General features: G+C 44.4%; 1 long non-coding RNA gene and 1 pseudogene across 1 annotated transcript; one reads left to right on the forward strand and one right to left on the reverse strand.

Moving 5' to 3' along the window:
* Positions 1-13,516: 13,516 nt before the first annotated feature.
* Positions 13,517-13,730, forward strand: LOC142708995 (U2 spliceosomal RNA; annotated as a pseudogene).
* A 4,598-nt stretch (positions 13,731-18,328) lies between these two features.
* On the reverse strand, positions 18,329-19,435 carry LOC142708992 (uncharacterized). Its single transcript, XR_012868906.1, has 4 exons — positions 19,349-19,435; positions 18,843-18,924; positions 18,663-18,745; positions 18,329-18,433 (listed from the first exon to the last, which is right to left on the reverse strand). It is a non-coding gene; the product is annotated as an uncharacterized LOC142708992 (long non-coding RNA).
* Between the last annotated feature and the right edge of the window lie 355 nt (positions 19,436-19,790).

The following is a 19,790-nucleotide window of genomic DNA, read 5'->3' on the forward strand; positions in this document are numbered from 1 at the left end:
AATAACTCCTGAACCGTAAGTCCTAGACGCTCGCTCTTGGCTGCATTCGATTCAGCTCGTGGCAGCCAGTCTAAAAAACACTATCTTGGACTTCTCTGCATGTTTCCCAGGCGAGAAATTGGCAGCATGTTCAGAACCATGTTTCTGTGAATAACTCCTGAACCGTAAGTCCTAGACGCTCGCTCTTGGCTGCATTCGATTCAGCTCGTGGCAGCCAGTCTAAAAAACACTATCTTGGACTTCTCTGCATGTTTCCCAGGCGAGAAATTGGCAGCATGTTCAGAACCATGTTTCTGTGAATAACTCCTGAACCGTAAGTCCTAGACGCTCGCTCTTGGCTGCATTCGATTCAGCTCGTGGCAGCCAGTCTAAAAAACACTATCTTGGACTTCTCTGCATGTTTCCCAGGCGAGCAATTGGCAGCATGTTCAGAACCATGTTTCTGTGAATAACTCCTGAACCGTAAGTCCTAGACGCTCGCTCTTGGCTGCATTCGATTCAGCTCGTGGCAGCCAGTCTAAAAAACACTATCTTGGACTTCTCTGCATGTTTCCCAGGCGAGAAATTGGCAGCATGTTCAGAACCATGTTTCTGTGAATAACTCCTGAACCGTAAGTCCTAGACGCTCGATCTTGGCGGCATTCGTCTCAGCGCCTGGCAATTAGTATAGGAGCACTGTGTTTGACTTCTCTGGATGTTTCCCAGGCGAGTTATTGACAAGTAAATCCTAGACGCTCGATCTTGGTTATTTTCGCTTTCGCGGCTGGCAGTAAAAGAACCATGTTTCTGTGAATAACTCCTGAACCGTAAGTCCTAGACGCTCGCTCTTGGCTGCATTCGATTCAGCTCGTGGCAGCCAGTCTAAAAAACACTATCTTGGACTTCTCTGCATGTTTCCCAGGCGAGAAATTGGCAGCATGTTCAGAACCATGTTTCTGTGAATAACTCCTGAACCGTAAGTCCTAGACGCTCGCTCTTGGCTGCATTCGATTCAGCTCGTGGCAGCCAGTCTAAAAAACACTATCTTGGACTTCTCTGCATGTTTCCCAGGCGAGCAATTGGCAGCATGTTCAGAACCATGTTTCTGTGAATAACTCCTGAACCGTAAGTCCTAGACGCTCGCTCTTGGCTGCATTCGATTCAGCTCGTGGCAGCCAGTCTAAAAAACACTATCTTGGACTTCTCTGCATGTTTCCCAGGCGAGCAATTGGCAGCATGTTCAGAACCATGTTTCTGTGAATAACTCCTGAACCGTAAGTCCTAGACGCTCGCTCTTGGCTGCATTCGATTCAGCTCGTGGCAGCCAGTCTAAAAAACACTATCTTGGACTTCTCTGCATGTTTCCCAGGCGAGCAATTGGCAGCATGTTCAGAACCATGTTTCTGTGAATAACTCCTGAACCGTAAGTCACAGACGCTCGCTCTTGGCTGCATTCGATTCAGCTCGTGGCAGCCAGTCTAAAAAACACTATCTTGGACTTCTCTGCATGTTCCTAAGGCAAATGTTTCTAAAGCTAATTCTTGAACCGTAAGTCCTAGACGCTCGATCTTGGCGGCATTCGTCTCAGCGCCTGGCAATTAGTATAGGAGCACTGTGTTTGACTTCTCTGGATGTTTCCCAGGCGAGTTATTGACAAGTAAATCCTAGACGCTCGATCTTGGTTATTTTCGCTTTCGCGGCTGGCAGTAAAAGAACCATGTTTCTGTGAATAACTCCTGAACCGTAAGTCCTAGACGCTCGCTCTTGGCTGCATTCGATTCAGCTCGTGGCAGCCAGTCTAAAAAACACTATCTTGGACTTCTCTGCATGTTTCCCAGGCGAGCAATTGGCAGCATGTTCAGAACCATGTTTCTGTGAATAACTCCTGAACCGTAAGTCCTAGACGCTCGCTCTTGGCTGCATTCGATTCAGCTCGTGGCAGCCAGTCTAAAAAACACTATCTTGGACTTCTCTGCATGTTCCTAAGGCAAATGTTTCTAAAGCTAATTCTTGAACCGTAAGTCCTAGACGCTCGATCTTGGCGGCATTCGTCTCAGCGCCTGGCAATTAGTATAGGAGCACTGTGTTTGACTTCTCTGGATGTTTCCCAGGCGAGTTATTGACAAGTAAATCCTAGACGCTCGATCTTGGTTATTTTCGCTTTCGCGGCTGGCAGTAAAAGAACCATGTTTCTGTGAATAACTCCTGAACCGTAAGTCCTAGACGCTCGCTCTTGGCTGCATTCGATTCAGCTCGTGGCAGCCAGTCTAAAAAACACTATCTTGGACTTCTCTGCATGTTTCCCAGGCGAGCAATTGGCAGCATGTTCAGAACCATGTTTCTGTGAATAACTCCTGAACCGTAAGTCCTAGACGCTCGCTCTTGGCTGCATTCGATTCAGCTCGTGGCAGCCAGTCTAAAAAACACTATCTTGGACTTCTCTGCATGTTTCCCAGGCGAGCAATTGGCAGCATGTTCAGAACCATGTTTCTGTGAATAACTCCTGAACCGTAAGTCCTAGACGCTCGCTCTTGGCTGCATTCGATTCAGCTCGTGGCAGCCAGTCTAAAAAACACTATCTTGGACTTCTCTGCATGTTTCCCAGGCGAGCAATTGGCAGCATGTTCAGAACCATGTTTCTGTGAATAACTCCTGAACCGTAAGTCACAGACGCTCGCTCTTGGCTGCTTTCGATTCAGCTCGTGGCAGCCAGTCTAAAAAACACTATCTTGGACTTCTCTGCATGTTCCTAAGGCAAATGTTTCTAAAGCTAATTCTTGAACCGTAAGTCCTAGACGCTCGATCTTGGCGGCATTCGTCTCAGCGCCTGGCAATTAGTATAGGAGCACTGTGTTTGACTTCTCTGGATGTTTCCCAGGCGAGTTATTGACAAGTAAATCCTAGACGCTCGATCTTGGTTATTTTCGCTTTCGCGGCTGGCAGTAAAAGAACCATGTTTCTGTGAATAACTCCTGAACCGTAAGTCCTAGACGCTCGCTCTTGGCTGCATTCGATTCAGCTCGTGGCAGCCAGTCTAAAAAACACTATCTTGGACTTCTCTGCATGTTTCCCAGGCGAGAAATTGGCAGCATGTTCAGAACCATGTTTCTGTGAATAACTCCTGAACCGTAAGTCCTAGACGCTCGATCTTGGCGGCATTCGTCTCAGCGCCTGGCAATTAGTATAGGAGCACTGTGTTTGACTTCTCTGGATGTTTCCCAGGCGAGTTATTGACAAGTAAATCCTAGACGCTCGATCTTGGTTATTTTCGCTTTCGCGGCTGGCAGTAAAAGAACCATGTTTCTGTGAATAACTCCTGAACCGTAAGTCCTAGACGCTCGCTCTTGGCTGCATTCGATTCAGCTCGTGGCAGCCAGTCTAAAAAACACTATCTTGGACTTCTCTGCATGTTTCCCAGGCGAGCAATTGGCAGCATGTTCAGAACCATGTTTCTGTGAATAACTCCTGAACCGTAAGTCCTAGACGCTCGCTCTTGGCTGCATTCGATTCAGCTCGTGGCAGCCAGTCTAAAAAACACTATCTTGGACTTCTCTGCATGTTTCCCAGGCGAGAAATTGGCAGCATGTTCAGAACCATGTTTCTGTGAATAACTCCTGAACCGTAAGTCCTAGACGCTCGCTCTTGGCTGCATTCGATTCAGCTCGTGGCAGCCAGTCTAAAAAACACTATCTTGGACTTCTCTGCATGTTTCCCAGGCGAGAAATTGGCAGCATGTTCAGAACCATGTTTCTGTGAATAACTCCTGAACCGTAAGTCCTAGACGCTCGCTCTTGGCTGCATTCGATTCAGCTCGTGGCAGCCAGTCTAAAAAACACTATCTTGGACTTCTCTGCATGTTTCCCAGGCGAGCAATTGGCAGCATGTTCAGAACCATGTTTCTGTGAATAACTCCTGAACCGTAAGTCCTAGACGCTCGCTCTTGGCTGCATTCGATTCAGCTCGTGGCAGCCAGTCTAAAAAACACTATCTTGGACTTCTCTGCATGTTTCCCAGGCGAGCAATTGGCAGCATGTTCAGAACCATGTTTCTGTGAATAACTCCTGAACCGTAAGTCCTAGACGCTCGCTCTTGGCTGCATTCGATTCAGCTCGTGGCAGCCAGTCTAAAAAACACTATCTTGGACTTCTCTGCATGTTTCCCAGGCGAGAAATTGGCAGCATGTTCAGAACCATGTTTCTGTGAATAACTCCTGAACCGTAAGTCCTAGACTCTCGCTCTTGGCTGCATTCGATTCAGCTCGTGGCAGCCAGTCTAAAAAACACTATCTTGGACTTCTCTGCATGTTTCCCAGGCGAGAAATTGGCAGCATGTTCAGAACCATGTTTCTGTGAATAACTCCTGAACCGTAAGTCCTAGACGCTCGCTCTTGGCTGCATTCGATTCAGCTCGTGGCAGCCAGTCTAAAAAACACTATCTTGGACTTCTCTGCATGTTTCCCAGGCGAGAAATTGGCAGCATGTTCAGAACCATGTTTCTGTGAATAACTCCTGAACCGTAAGTCCTAGACGCTCGATCTTGGCGGCATTCGTCTCAGCGCCTGGCAATTAGTATAGGAGCACTGTGTTTGACTTCTCTGGATGTTTCCCAGGCGAGTTATTGACAAGTAAATCCTAGACGCTCGATCTTGGTTATTTTCGCTTTCGCGGCTGGCAGTAAAAGAACCATGTTTCTGTGAATAACTCCTGAACCGTAAGTCCTAGACGCTCGCTCTTGGCTGCATTCGATTCAGCTCGTGGCAGCCAGTCTAAAAAACACTATCTTGGACTTCTCTGCATGTTTCCCAGGCGAGAAATTGGCAGCATGTTCAGAACCATGTTTCTGTGAATAACTCCTGAACCGTAAGTCCTAGACGCTCGCTCTTGGCTGCATTCGATTCAGCTCGTGGCAGCCAGTCTAAAAAACACTATCTTGGACTTCTCTGCATGTTTCCCAGGCGAGAAATTGGCAGCATGTTCAGAACCATGTTTCTGTGAATAACTCCTGAACCGTAAGTCGAATGCAGCCAAGAGCGAGCGTCTAGGACTTACGGTTCAGGAGTTATTCACAGAAACATGGTTCTTTTACTGCCAGCCGCGAAAGCGAAAATAACCAAGATCGAGCGTCTAGGATTTACTTGTCAATAACTCGCCTGGGAAACATCCAGAGAAGTCAAACACAGTGCTCCTATACTAATTGCCAGGCGCTGAGACGAATGCCGCCAAGATCGAGCGTCTAGGACTTACGGTTCAAGAATTAGCTTTAGAAACATTTGCCTTAGGAACATGCAGAGAAGTCCAAGATAGTGTTTTTTAGACTGGCTGCCACGAGCTGAATCGAATGCAGCCAAGAGCGAGCGTCTAGGACTTACGGTTCAGGAGTTATTCACAGAAACATGGTTCTGAACATGCTGCCAATTGCTCGCCTGGGAAACATGCAGAGAAGTCCAAGATAGTGTTTTTTAGACTGGCTGCCACGAGCTGAATCGAATGCAGCCAAGAGCGAGCGTCTAGGACTTACGGTTCAGGAGTTATTCACAGAAACATGGTTCTTTTACTGCCAGCCGCGAAAGCGAAAATAACCAAGATCGAGCGTCTAGGATTTACTTGTCAATAACTCGCCTGGGAAACATCCAGAGAAGTCAAACACAGTGCTCCTATACTAATTGCCAGGCGCTGAGACGAATGCCGCCAAGATCGAGCGTCTAGGACTTACGGTTCAGGAGTTATTCACAGAAACATGGTTCTGAACATGCTGCCAATTTCTCGCCTGGGAAACATGCAGAGAAGTCCAAGATAGTGTTTTTTAGACTGGCTGCCACGAGCTGAATCGAATGCAGCCAAGAGCGAGCGTCTAGGACTTACGGTTCAGGAGTTATTCACAGAAACATGGTTCTGAACATGCTGCCAATTGCTCGCCTGGGAAACATGCAGAGAAGTCCAAGATAGTGTTTTTTAGACTGGCTGCCACGAGCTGAATCGAATGCAGCCAAGAGCGAGCGTCTAGGACTTACGGTTCAGGAGTTATTCACAGAAACATGGTTCTGAACATGCTGCCAATTTCTCGCCTGGGAAACATGCAGAGAAGTCCAAGATAGTGTTTTTTAGACTGGCTGCCACGAGCTGAATCGAATGCAGCCAAGAGCGAGCGTCTAGGACTTACGGTTCAGGAGTTATTCACAGAAACATGGTTCTGAACATGCTGCCAATTTCTCGCCTGGGAAACATGCAGAAAAGTCCAAGATAGTGTTTTTTAGACTGGCTGCCACGAGCTGAATCGAATGCAGCCAAGAGCGAGCGACTAGGACTTACGGTTCAGGAGTTATTCACAGAAACATGAACCCACCAATTTTCTTCTTCACCCACACCCACCATTCACACACATTACGGAAAGCACGTTTTTTCCTTACCCAAAACCCATATTTTTTTACAAACATACTTTTAACTCTCTCTTCAGCCAAAAAACTAACATTCATCCTCCATACCCCTTTACCATAAAATAAATTATTTATCTCAACACCCCCATCAAACACTCGTGATCCGAAAAGCAAACCCTTTCTTGTGTGTAATCCACACATTTCATTGCAGTCGCAGAAAAGAAAAAGAAGTCCAGACGTGAATCAGTCCTCCCATCGTCTGCATGGTATGTAAATGGTCCAGGTTTCTGGGATACAGCGTCCTGCAAAGAAAAATCTGACAGTAATTGTTTCCAAAAATTCCCACTTATGTCAACCTTGGATTCTGTGGATCCAGCACGAGCCTGCTTTTCAAAATACAATTAATATCACCAACAAGGATGACCGGAACTTTGCCATGCAAAAAAAACTTTAACTTCTCAAAAAGCACCAATCTCTCATTTTTGTCAGCATTTGCATATATGTTAATTAGTTTGAAAGTCCAACCCCTATAGGACAACAATAGACAAACACATCTTCCATCTTGAATAATTTCTGTTTGCTTAATAACAAACTCTTTGCTGTGAAACAATATGCCCACTCCATCATTCCTGTTTTGGGTGGAAAAAGACCAGACCGCTTCACCATGACTCCATTCACATTTTTTAGGCATTTTTGATAAGCCGCATTCCTGTACACAGATGATATCACTGCCTTTACAAGACAGGTAATCCAATACAGTAGCCCGCTTATGGCTAGATGTGAAAACCCTCACGTTCTGAGAAAGGATTTTAATTCTCAAAGACATTTAGTAAGGTCATGTTTAGACAAATGGAAAAAGGACATGACACACATCAAGTTCCAGCAAAATGCATTGCTTTCTCCAAATTTGCCACATTTTCTTCATTCAGAAACCCTTCCCCAGGGGAACTGGGTGCTTCTGAGCCTGCCCCAACAGACTTAGGGCTAGTGCTTGAGTCAGTGTCCAGTACGGAAAAAGGGTTAGAGTGCGCCACATCCTCTAAAGAGCCTCTCTTCAGCCTTTTCACAGCCTTACCAGATTTGCCCCTTTTGGAAACAACTTTATAAAATATTGCAGCATTAGTAGCGCTAGGCATCCTTGCTTCCCTCTCATCCTCCTCTGATACCGACCATTCCACCTTAGCTGACTCATCCATGTTAGATTCTGGACTGGAAAACTCCTGAATTTGCATACTTGCACCTTGCTCTGGAGATGCACACCCAGTAGGTGGCGCTGCTGCTCCACTCTCCATTGATTCAATAACAGGTGCACAGGCATCAGCCTGTTCCACAGGAGGGACCACACCCAAAACCATACTGTCAGTATCAGCAACTACCTTTGCACAGGACTCTGCTTTCTCAGGCTTCTGAAGGGCAGGTACTGCAACACTGCTGGTAGGCTCTTTATTTTTAGCCGGTGTAGAGGCCACAGAACCAGTAGGTCCTACTTGCCAACCAGGTCCCCTCTCCAGACCATAAAAAAGGCTCACTTTAGGGCATTTCCTACATGTGTGTCCAGGCAGTCCACAAATGTCACACATAGGTGGAGAAGGGCAAGCATTTGCTTCATGCCCAGACTTTTTGCAATTACGGCACACTTTGCCTTTACACTCCTCTTTAGTGTGGCCGTACATGAAGCATGACCTACAGAAACACGGCATGTCCTGATAGTATAAATAGCCTTTGTTTCCACCAATTGAGAAGTTGGCTGGGGGATTCATTACCCCTCCAATGCAGCTGGAGTCTGGCTTCAAACGCACCCAATATTTAATGTCACCATTAAACACCCCCCAATGGTTTTTTTGCTCCACACCACCTCTGATATGTGTACAATAGTGAGCCAAAAATGCCTTGACCAGCCTTCTGTCCAAAAAGGGGTTGTACATATGTATGGTTACACATTTCTCTACCGCAGAAAAGAGAGGTTGAACTTCAACAAACCGCAAGGCCTCATGCAAATGTTTCTCTTTCAAAAACTGAAACGTATTCAGGCAGTAAGCAGCTTCAAAAAAAGATACATCATATGTACCAATATTAGAAAAGGATTGTATACAGAATACCTGATCCAAATCAATGCAAGCCAAGTCCAAGAGAATTGTCTCGATAATGTGTGCTGTTCCATATTCGTCCTTCTTCTGTCCATTAACCACGAACCGGATGGTATTCCTTACAGCAGCCATGTTTCCTAAATGCCCAGCGGCACGATGATCGCCCTCAGAACGCCGGAGTCTCCTCCACGAAAACCAGCCCCCTGGCCCAGACCAAGGCAACAAACCCTGATCTGAGCCAAAAGGCCGAGAAGCGATAACCCGAACGGGCCGCGCGTTGCCCGAGCCTGCCCGATACTGCTGTTCAGCCCTTGCAGCGATTCAGCCTACTTCTAGGCAATTCCATGGGGCCCTGCAGGCTCACACACTCACAGCTACACGGGAGGTGAATAAAGGCCGGAGAGGAAGCCAGACAGGATTTGCTTCTTTTGCTTGCACCACAATGCAGTGCTGAAAGAGGAGGAATCTACATAAAAACGCCTTCCTGGCAACGCCCAAATGCCCTGCTGCCATGCAGATCAACACTGGCAGCGGCAGCAAGTGCATGCCCACAGCCACCCCTTGTTCCTTCACACCTTGTATCAGCTGTAATCCAGTCCAGTCCAGTGCTGCCTGCTGAGCAGCACTGACCAACACTGCCTGGGCCCAGGCTTTTATCTCTGAGGCCCCATTATGATGTCAGAAAGCTGGCTCTGGCTCCTCAGGGCTCCACTATGACACGTGCAAAGTTCCGTCTGAACTTTATATAAGACGGTGCGGCTCAGTCAGTCACTCAGTGTTGCCTGAGAGGGCAACACTGCAACAGCCGGCCGCCAGGCTGTCTTTTTTTGCACAGCTAGTTGCCTCCAGGAGGCCACAAGAGGGAGACAAGGGACTGCAAAATGGAAAATAAGCATCCACCAACTTTACAGACAACTTCTGTAAACCATTCAGGTTATTTTAATAAAACCGAGAATTGTAGTTTGAAACAAACTACCTCTCTATTTATCAAAAATCATCATACTGGTTCATTATTTATTTTTCAACACAATACAAAAAATCAAAAACAATATTCCCTCAGACTAAGTGCCTCCATTTCATCATTCGCCATATACCTTCCGCATCCATACCTCTTTCTAGATCCCATTTATAATAAAAATACAATTTAGCCAACACCATCCTAACCACATCATCCATCTCAAAAACCTCTCTTCTATATACATTCAAATTCCTCGTATCCCATAACACCTCTTTCACGCACGTCAAGAAGATCCACAACACTCTGTCCTTTTCACTACCCAGACTACACAAACCAAATAAAGCAATTTCATACGTCAATTTCTTCAATCCAGTCAATTCTTTACACAAGCCACTCAACTTTTTCCAAACATCCTTTGCATGCTTACACGACCAAAACACATGACTCACATCCTCGTCATCACCACAACCTTCTCTCGGACACCTCTCAGACGCAACCAAACCTCTCCTTTTTTGAACACACCTCACAGGCAACACACCATGTACCGACATCCATAACAAATCCTTCTGCTTATTCGACACATCATACGTAACAATCTTCTTCCACACAGTTTTAGACTCATTCGAATTCAAACCATTTACAGAACACATCACATTATTCATACACATTTTCCTCACAACATTCCTATCACTCAAAAACCTCTCCATTCTCACATCTTCTAGCTGGAACTTATTTATAAATTTCTCAACTCCCAAATACCACCCCGTGCACTGAAAAGCAATAGGTTTACATAAATTCCTTTCCTTCCACCTTAACCGCCGAATCACCGTTCCAGCTAAATATTCCATCATTCCGGAGGTCTTGGATTCCTTTAATAAAAGTTCAACAAAAAAACGTACACAGTTTAACCCGATAAATATTTCCAAATTCGGAAAATCCAAGCCTCCGTTGCGCCTGCTTTTCATTAAGATGTCCCTTCTTGCTTTTTCTATCCCGCTCCCCCATAAAAAAAGGAACAAAATTCTATTTACTCTTTTCAGAGTTAAAGCCGTAGGAAGAAAAACCAAAGAAATATATAAGATCATTGGTAAAATAATACTCTTAACCACTAAAACTTTCCCCGAAAAAGAAAGATCTCTCATTCTCCACATTTCCAACTTACGCGCAATCCTAGCACCCACTTCCTCCCAACTTTCTCTCCCTTTCAAATCATCGTCAAACACTATCCCTAAAATTTTCACCCCATTCACCTGTTCCATGTCAGAATCACTCACCCTTTTGTTACTAAAGAAAATTTTAAATTTACTCTTACCCCAATTAATTTTAAAAGCAGACGCAATACAGAACAGATTCACAATCAACTTCACTCTAGACATATCATACACAGAATCACACAAAACGCAAATATCATCCATATATCCTAGAGCCTTTACTCGTTTTCCATCACTCCCAGGCACCAACAAACCTTTCACTACTTTATCATTCCTAATCATTTGTAACAACGGTTCAATCGCACAAATAAATAAAATGGGAGACAACGGACAACCCTGACGCACACCTGACATAATTTCAAATGGTTCTGAAAAAAACCCATTCACCTGCACACAACTCTTTGCATTCGCATATAAATTTTCCATCAAACTCACAAAACGAAACGGAAAACCCATTCTTACTAACACTTTAAACAAAAACATATGCGCCACACGATCAAAAGCTTTTTCAAAATCTAACGCACATACAATCACCTCCTTATTCCGATACTTACAATCTTCAAGCATATCCCGCACCAACGCCACGTTATCATGCAATTTTCTTTTCGGTACCGCACACACCTGATCTTCTATAATGAACTGTATAATGTGAAAACGTGTGATTTGGGGGAGGATGATGAGTTTTTGGATGTTGTGTGTAAATATGTTCCTGAAAGTGAGTATTCCTTTTTGCTTGGTGAGATTATGGATGATGAAGTTAAGGATGTAATTGGAAGTATGGCCAACAATAAGTCTCCAGGGTGTGATGGGATACCAGTAGAATTTTACAAGAAGTATTGGGATGTGATTGGGAAGGATGTGATTGATGTTATGAGAGTGTTGTTTTCTGGGACAAACATGTGTGATGTGATGAAGAAAGGTATGGTTGTTTTGTTGTACAAAAAAGGAGATAAAAGGCGTTTGGAAAATTGGCGACCAATAACTCTATTAAATACGGATTATAAATTTTTTTCTAAATTGATTGCGAACCGTATGAAAGAAGTGATTGGATGTGTGATAGATGAAGATCAGGTGTGTGCGGTACCGAAAAGAAAATTGCATGATAACGTGGCGTTGGTGCGGGATATGCTTGAAGATTGTAAGTATCGGAATAAGGAGGTGATTGTATGTGCGTTAGATTTTGAAAAAGCTTTTGATCGTGTGGCGCATATGTTTTTGTTTAAAGTGTTAGTAAGAATGGGTTTTCCGTTTCGTTTTGTGAGTTTGATGGAAAATTTATATGCGAATGCAAAGAGTTGTGTGCAGGTGAATGGGTTTTTTTCAGAACCATTTGAAATTATGTCAGGTGTGCGTCAGGGTTGTCCGTTGTCTCCCATTTTATTTATTTGTGCGATTGAACCGTTGTTACAAATGATTAGGAATGATAAAGTAGTGAAAGGTTTGTTGGTGCCTGGGAGTGATGGAAAACGAGTAAAGGCTCTAGGATATATGGATGATATTTGCGTTTTGTGTGATTCTGTGTATGATATGTCTAGAGTGAAGTTGATTGTGAATCTGTTCTGTATTGCGTCTGCTTTTAAAATTAATTGGGGTAAGAGTAAATTTAAAATTTTCTTTAGTAACAAAAGGGTGAGTGATTCTGACATGGAACAGGTGAATGGGGTGAAAATTTTAGGGATAGTGTTTGACGATGATTTGAAAGGGAGAGAAAGTTGGGAGGAAGTGGGTGCTAGGATTGCGCGTAAGTTGGAAATGTGGAGAATGAGAGATCTTTCTTTTTCGGGGAAAGTTTTAGTGGTTAAGAGTATTATTTTACCAATGATCTTATATATTTCTTTGGTTTTTCTTCCTACGGCTTTAACTCTGAAAAGAGTAAATAGAATTTTGTTCCTTTTTTTATGGGGGAGCGGGATAGAAAAAGCAAGAAGGGACATCTTAATGAAAAGCAGGCGCAACGGAGGCTTGGATTTTCCGAATTTGGAAATATTTATCGGGTTAAACTGTGTACGTTTTTTTGTTGAACTTTTATTAAAGGAATCCAAGACCTCCGGAATGATGGAATATTTAGCTGGAACGGTGATTCGGCGGTTAAGGTGGAAGGAAAGGAATTTATGTAAACCTATTGCTTTTCAGTGCACGGGGTGGTATTTGGGAGTTGAGAAATTTATAAATAAGTTCCAGCTAGAAGATGTGAGAATGGAGAGGTTTTTGAGTGATAGGAATGTTGTGAGGAAAATGTGTATGAATAATGTGATGTGTTCTGTAAATGGTTTGAATTCGAATGAGTCTAAAACTGTGTGGAAGAAGATTGTTACGTATGATGTGTCGAATAAGCAGAAGGATTTGTTATGGATGTCGGTACATGGTGTGTTGCCTGTGAGGTGTGTTCAAAAAAGGAGAGGTTTGGTTGCGTCTGAGAGGTGTCCGAGAGAAGGTTGTGGTGATGACGAGGATGTGAGTCATGTGTTTTGGTCGTGTAAGCATGCAAAGGATGTTTGGAAAAAGTTGAGTGGCTTGTGTAAAGAATTGACTGGATTGAAGAAATTGACGTATGAAATTGCTTTATTTGGTTTGTGTAGTCTGGGTAGTGAAAAGGACAGAGTGTTGTGGATCTTCTTGACGTGCGTGAAAGAGGTGTTATGGGATACGAGGAATTTGAATGTATATAGAAGAGAGGTTTTTGAGATGGATGATGTGGTTAGGATGGTGTTGGCTAAATTGTATTTTTATTATAAATGGGATCTAGAAAGAGGTATGGATGCGGAAGGTATATGGCGAATGATGAAATGGAGGCACTTAGTCTGAGGGAATATTGTTTTTGATTTTTTGTATTGTGTTGAAAAATAAATAATGAACCAGTATGATGATTTTTGATAAATAGAGAGGTAGTTTGTTTCAAACTACAATTCTCGGTTTTATTAAAATAACCTGAATGGTTTAATAAAAAAAAAAAAAAAAAAAAAAAAAAATCTGTTCTTATCAGTTTAATATCTGATACGTCCCCTATCTGGGGACCATATATTAAATGGATTTTTAGAACAGGGAGATGGAAATAGAGCTTGCTCTGTCCACTCCACGCATTGACCTGGTATTGCAGTATTTCCAGGACCAGTGCACCCTTTCCTTATGTGTTGACTAAAATCAGATTCCAAAAGTGTTTTTTGTGTTTGCCATTGTTTCTGTCTTTCTGAAGGGATCTCCCCTTTTAATCCCATTATTTCAACACCTGTTGGACAATGCATGAGTGATAATGAGCTAATTGATTAAATGCAATTAATGAATACATTGCCACCTCTTGTTTTGTGTCGTCTGTGTGTCTGTGTTTCCGGCATTTCACATTGGATCAGCTCATTCACCTTCCTTGTCTTCTCTCCGCCCTCCCTTTTAGGTAAGTTAAAGAGCTGCACCTGAGCCAGCCACTGATTGATGCAGCACCACAGTCAAATAGTGGAGTGGAGTAGGGGAACAGCAAACAGCCATTAAAGCCGCCCGCCCGCCCGCCCGCCCGCCACAATGGACCTACCTGTGTACACTAGATGGATGTGATGGAATGTACTGTCATCCCTACATTTCAAGAAGGAGTAAGAATTGCAGTTGCAACAAAGCCTTGCTTGCCTACAAAGAGAGCAGCAATTTGGATTTGTTACTATGTTACCTAGAAGAATAACAAACTGTGCAAGGATGGAGGTTGTAGGAGCAAGGAGAAGTTGTCTGTAAAGTTGGTGGATGCTTATTTTCCATTTTGCAGTCCCTTGTCTCCCTCTTGTGGCCTCCTGGAGGCAACTAGCTGTGCAAAAAAAGACAGCCTGGCGGCCGGCTGTTGCAGTGTTGCCCTCTCAGGCAACACTGAGTGACTGACTGAGCCGCACCGTCTTATATAAAGTTCAGACGGAACTTTGCACGTGTCATAGTGGAGCCCTGAGGAGCCAGAGCCAGCTTTCTGACATCATAATGGGGCCTCAGAGATAAAAGCCTGGGCCCAGGCAGTGTTGGTCAGTGCTGCTCAGCAGGCAGCACTGGACTGGACTGGATTACAGCTGATACAAGGTGTGAAGGAACAAGGGGTGGCTGTGGGCATGCACTTGCTGCCGCTGCCAGTGTTTATCTGCATGGCAGCAGGGCATTTGGGCGTTGCCAGGAAGGCGTTTTTATGTAGATTCCTCCTCTTTCAGCACTGCATTGTGGTGCAAGCAAAAGAAGCAAATCCTGTCTGGCTTCCTCTCCGGCCTTTATTCACCTCCCGTGTAGCTGTGAGTGTGTGAGCCTGCAGGGCCCCATGGAATTGCCTAGAAGTAGGCTGAATCGCTGCAAGGGCTGAACAGCAGTATCGGGCAGGCTCGGGCAACGCGCGGCCCGTTCGGGTTATCGCTTCTCGGCCTTTTGGCTAAGCTCAAGTGGCTTGTCAGAGGGTCTCCTAGCCTGTCATACCCTTGGCCTTAGAGCATTGGCAGTTTACTGTCTGAAGCTCTATGCTGCTATAAGGGGAAGACCACGGAGAACAAGAAGGCGATCGACTGAGTTCCCAGACAGGGATACAGATAATATGGCTTCTTATGGCCGAATCCGATTCCTGGAGCGTGGACAAAATTTTGTGAAGAACGGCATCCGAATTGATATTGGAGAAAATTATCGGGAGGAGTTCGGATTGAAACATCTGGCTACAGAGATCCTGTTTGGACTTCTTCTGGTGGAAAAGAATGACATTCTCTGCCTACAACATCCGGCAAAAGACTATTACATCCTGGTCTTGGAGACAACAGCTGCCTGCCAGAACTTCTACCAGACTCTGAAATTGAAAGAGGGGAGTCCAGAGCTGGAGGGACTTAAATTCACGTTGCTCTACTCCTATGGTGAAGCGTATGTGACTGTCTTCATGTACAATCCGTATGTCACCATGGACAATATTGCTCGGTTCCTGCTGCGGTATTGTACGGACATTAAAAATGGCCAGAAGGTGATGGACGAAGTTGGCCTATGGACAGGCAAATACAAATTTTTGGTGAAGTTTGGAGCAGACCCAGATGGGATTGGGGGAGTTCACCACCCGCCTTCCAATTTCACCATTGGCCGTGACAGAGGCTATCTGTTCTACAACAATATGCCCTCCTATTGTAGGAAATGTAGGAAGTTTGGGCACAAGCCAGATGGATGTAAAGCAGAGGCGGCTGACACACGCTTCTGCAGTCACTGTGGGAAGCTTGGCCACAATAGAGACGAGTGTCAGGAGGAGATCACATGTAATCTGTGTGGTGGGAAGAGACACACATTCAAAGATTGCCCAGATAGGGTAAAGACTTGGGCGCAGGTTGCAGCGTCAGCTCAACAACAACCTGGACTGACTATTCTATCCAAGGAGCCTGCTGCTGGGCCATCTGTTGCTGGCCTCATACGGAAGGTGGCCCCAGTATCAGAGGGAAAAAAGAACCTATCCATTATCCTGAGTCCTTCCGTAATGGTGGCCGGTCCTGTAGCAGTTACAGAGTCCGATGTCCCATCCGAAGCCGAGGGTCTGCCATCTAGCGGTTCTCGTGTGACTGATGTCCGCTCTCCCAGTCTTCCTGATGGCCAAGAGGATGACTGGGGCGAAGTTATGGAGCTGGAGGAGAAAAGAAAAGGAAAAAAGTTGAGTCGGCTGAGTCTAGTAGTGTCAAGTCGAAAAAGGCTATGAAGGCAAAATTAAAAGACGTACAGCCAGTGCTGGCAATGGAGACACCGCAGCCAGTATCGGCAATTGAAATGTCCCAACCTATCCAGCCCACCATGGATATCCAGGAGTTCGCAACTCCAAGCCTGGGGGATATACTTCCTGAACTTTCTGATTCTGATGGGTCATCATGAAGTCTGAATGATGTCCTGTCTGAAGACGCTCTCGCTGAATGTGAGGAGTGTGAGGAGCTCTGCCAGAAGGGCTGCCTTTTTTTCGTTTTTGAGCACATTGAACTTTGATATTGTTTTTCTGCAAGAATGTGATATAGATCACAGTATGGACTATAAAGAGCTGAGAGACAGTTGGCCTCACGGACAATCGGTTTGGTCAGGCGAAAATTCAAATAAGTCAACAGGAGTAGGCGTTTTATTGAAAGGGCAGAATTGCCGAATTATTTCCTTTGTTGAACTTATCCCCGGGAGGGCGCTTTTAGTTATTGTTGACTATAATGGGAGTGAAGTGAAACTCCTCAATGTGTATGCCTCACCTGATACTAATGAAAGGTCAGAATTGATTGAAGATATCCAGCCATTTATTGCCGGCTCAACATCGCTTGTAGTAGCAGGTGATCTCAATTGTGCACTCGAAAGTGAAGATCGAACTGGAGGTGCTGCAAGAAGAGTAGATAAAACCGTACAACAGTGGAAAAATTTCATTTGCGATTTTGAATTGTTTGATGTATGGAGGAGTCTGAAGAGGTCTGAACCAGGTTATACCTGGGAGAACGTTACAGTCAAGTCCAGACTGGATTATGTACTCACATCCAAAAATATGAAGCCAGTGGATATTAAGATTGAAGACAATATCTTCTCTGACCATAAAATGCTCAGTGCAACTATTCATATCCCTGCAAATGAAAGAGGAAGAGGAGTATGGAGATTAAATACCAGCTTTCTGGAAGACAAAGTGATGCAGGAGGAATTCATTGTAGCCTATAAAAAATGGGCAACTGCTAAAGGAAAATTTCCATCAATCCTAGAATGGTGGGACAATACTAAAGAGAAGATCAAGAACTTCTTCTTAGATTATGGGATTAAAAGAGCCCGAGAGAAGAAAAGGTGGTACAAGAGACTCAACACAAAATTACAGACTTACCTGAGTTTGAAGAACGCTGGTGTTGATGTCGCTGACCTGGTGGGAAAAATTAAAAAAGAAATTAAAGAGGTCATCCATCAAAAAGGACAAGAAGTGATCTTTAATACTAAAGTGCAACAGTTGGAAAATAACGAGAAATGTTCACGCTTCTTTTTCAAGAAAAGTATGGAACAGAAAAATATCATGACCAATATCGCTGGTCAAACCAGCAAAGAAGGTATGCTTCAAGAGGCCAAGAAATTCTATCAGTCTCTCTTTGACAAAAAGAAGATAGATATGTCTTTTGTCTCACACGCCCTAGAAGCGCTAGAACTTAAGCTTGGCCAAGCTGAGAAAGAAGACTTATGCAAGGAACTTACCTTGGGAGAACTCCTGAGTGTAATCAAGAGTTTCGCAAGAGGGAAGGCTCCAGGATCAGATGGTCAATCAGTGGAGTTCTTTTCAACATTCTGGAACACTCTGAAGGAAGACCTGCTGGAGATATTCAAAGCAGCAATGAAGAGCGAGCTGTTACCTGAGTCATGGAGGAGAGGAATAGTTACTTTGCTGTTCAAGAAAGGAGACAAGACCAGTCTTGAAAATTGGAGGCCAATAACCCTCCTCAATGTCGATTACAAGGTGTTATCCAAAATCTTGGTTAATAGAATTAAGAAACACATCGACAAGGTCATCCACCAAGACCAAGTTTGTGGGGTACCGGGTAGAAGTATCGCAGATAACCTAAATACCATCAGGGACTGCATCTGGTACTCCAAAGTCAGAAAGCAAGATTTGGCCGTGTTGTCACTGGACTTTCAGAAGGCCTATGACCGAGTCTCGCACGAGTTCCTGTGGCTTGTGCTGAAGAAAATGAATTTTCCTGAGACAGTGATCAAACAAGTCGCATTACTGTACAAAGAATCCTATAGCCAAGTTACCATTAATGGCTTCTTGTCTGGAAAAGTGGATCTGATGTCTGGGGTAAAACAAGGATGCCCCCTGTCGCCCATCCTCTTCATCTGTGTCCTCGAACCCCTGCTCACGCTGTTGAGGAAAGATAAGATCATTAGAGGGGTGCCGATTCCAGGAGGAGGTGGGCAGTCAGTGAAAGTAAGTGCCTATATGGACGATGTCAATATTCTATGCTCCAATAAACAATCTGTGAGGAGGGCGCTACTGCTAACAGACTTCTTCTGTCAAGCATCAGGATTCAGATTGAATAAGAATAAGTGCGACTGCTTCACACTGAAGGAATGGAGGGATTTCGACTTACCTGAGGTCAATACCCAGTGCGACAGAATCAAAATTCTTGGTGTCATATTCACGCCCCAGAATGATGGAAAAGAAAGCTGGGAGCTGATAAGTGAAAAGGTGAAGAAGAAGATTGAGTTTTGGAAACTCAGACAGCTAACAATTGAAGGGAAGAACTTGGTCATCAAGGCACTAGTACTACCTCTGCTGTTGTACTTGAGCCAGGTTTTTCTACCAAGCGAAAATCGTCTTAAGGAACTCCAAAGGATATGTTTCCATTTCATCTGGAATTCAAAAATGGAGAAAGTTAGACGAGAGATAATGTACAAGCAGAAGAAGAATGGAGGAAAGGAGATTATCTTCTTTAAACGCTTTCTATATCTGCAGTATTTCTCCTTGTGTTTCAAGAACATCAAGACGAATAAAACCTGGGCCTATTTTCTAAGGTATGCCGCTGGACACGTGTTCAGAAAGAGAAAGTGGATAGAGCTGCCCCTTACAAAGCCTACCCTGCTGCTACCACCTGTGCAGTATGTATGTTTGGAAAGAACCATCCGTGTCTACCAACTGGAAGGTATGGAACAGGAACATCTTAAGAATGCCAGAAAGCTGAGAATGTTGCTGGACAGTCACCAAGAGACAACAAATGTGAGTAACTTCACTACATCAAAGTCTATGGAGCTATGGAGAAACACCAACGCTCCTTACCTATCCAATGTTCTTAAAGACTTGTCTTGGATGATTCTACACGAAAGTCTCCCTACCAGGGCATTTCAGTATAGAAGAGGGCTCGTCTCCACTCCAAGATGCCCAAGAGCTGGGTGTCCTGGAGAAGAAAGCGTCATGCACTTAATGTGGAACTGTGCCTATGCTCAGAAGGTATGGAAAACTGTTGGCATTCTACTGAAATTTACCTGTGAATTAAGGTTCCTGAACCATGAAGTGGTGCTGTATGGAGACTTCAAGCATCCTGTGGGAGAGAAGAAGAGAGTGTTGTGGATTATCTTGAACTGTTTAAAAAATGCCCTATGGAAGGTGCGCAACATCTTACTGTTCAGAAGAGACACCATTTCCGAGAAAGACTGTATAAAGCTGGCCCTAAGTGAAATTTACGTCTTCTATTTGTTGGACAGGAAGAGAGTGGGTCCAA

Source organism: Rhinoderma darwinii, unplaced genomic scaffold (genome assembly GCF_050947455.1).
Source record: "Rhinoderma darwinii isolate aRhiDar2 unplaced genomic scaffold, aRhiDar2.hap1 Scaffold_4025, whole genome shotgun sequence".
Taxonomy (NCBI): domain Eukaryota; kingdom Metazoa; phylum Chordata; class Amphibia; order Anura; family Rhinodermatidae; genus Rhinoderma; species Rhinoderma darwinii.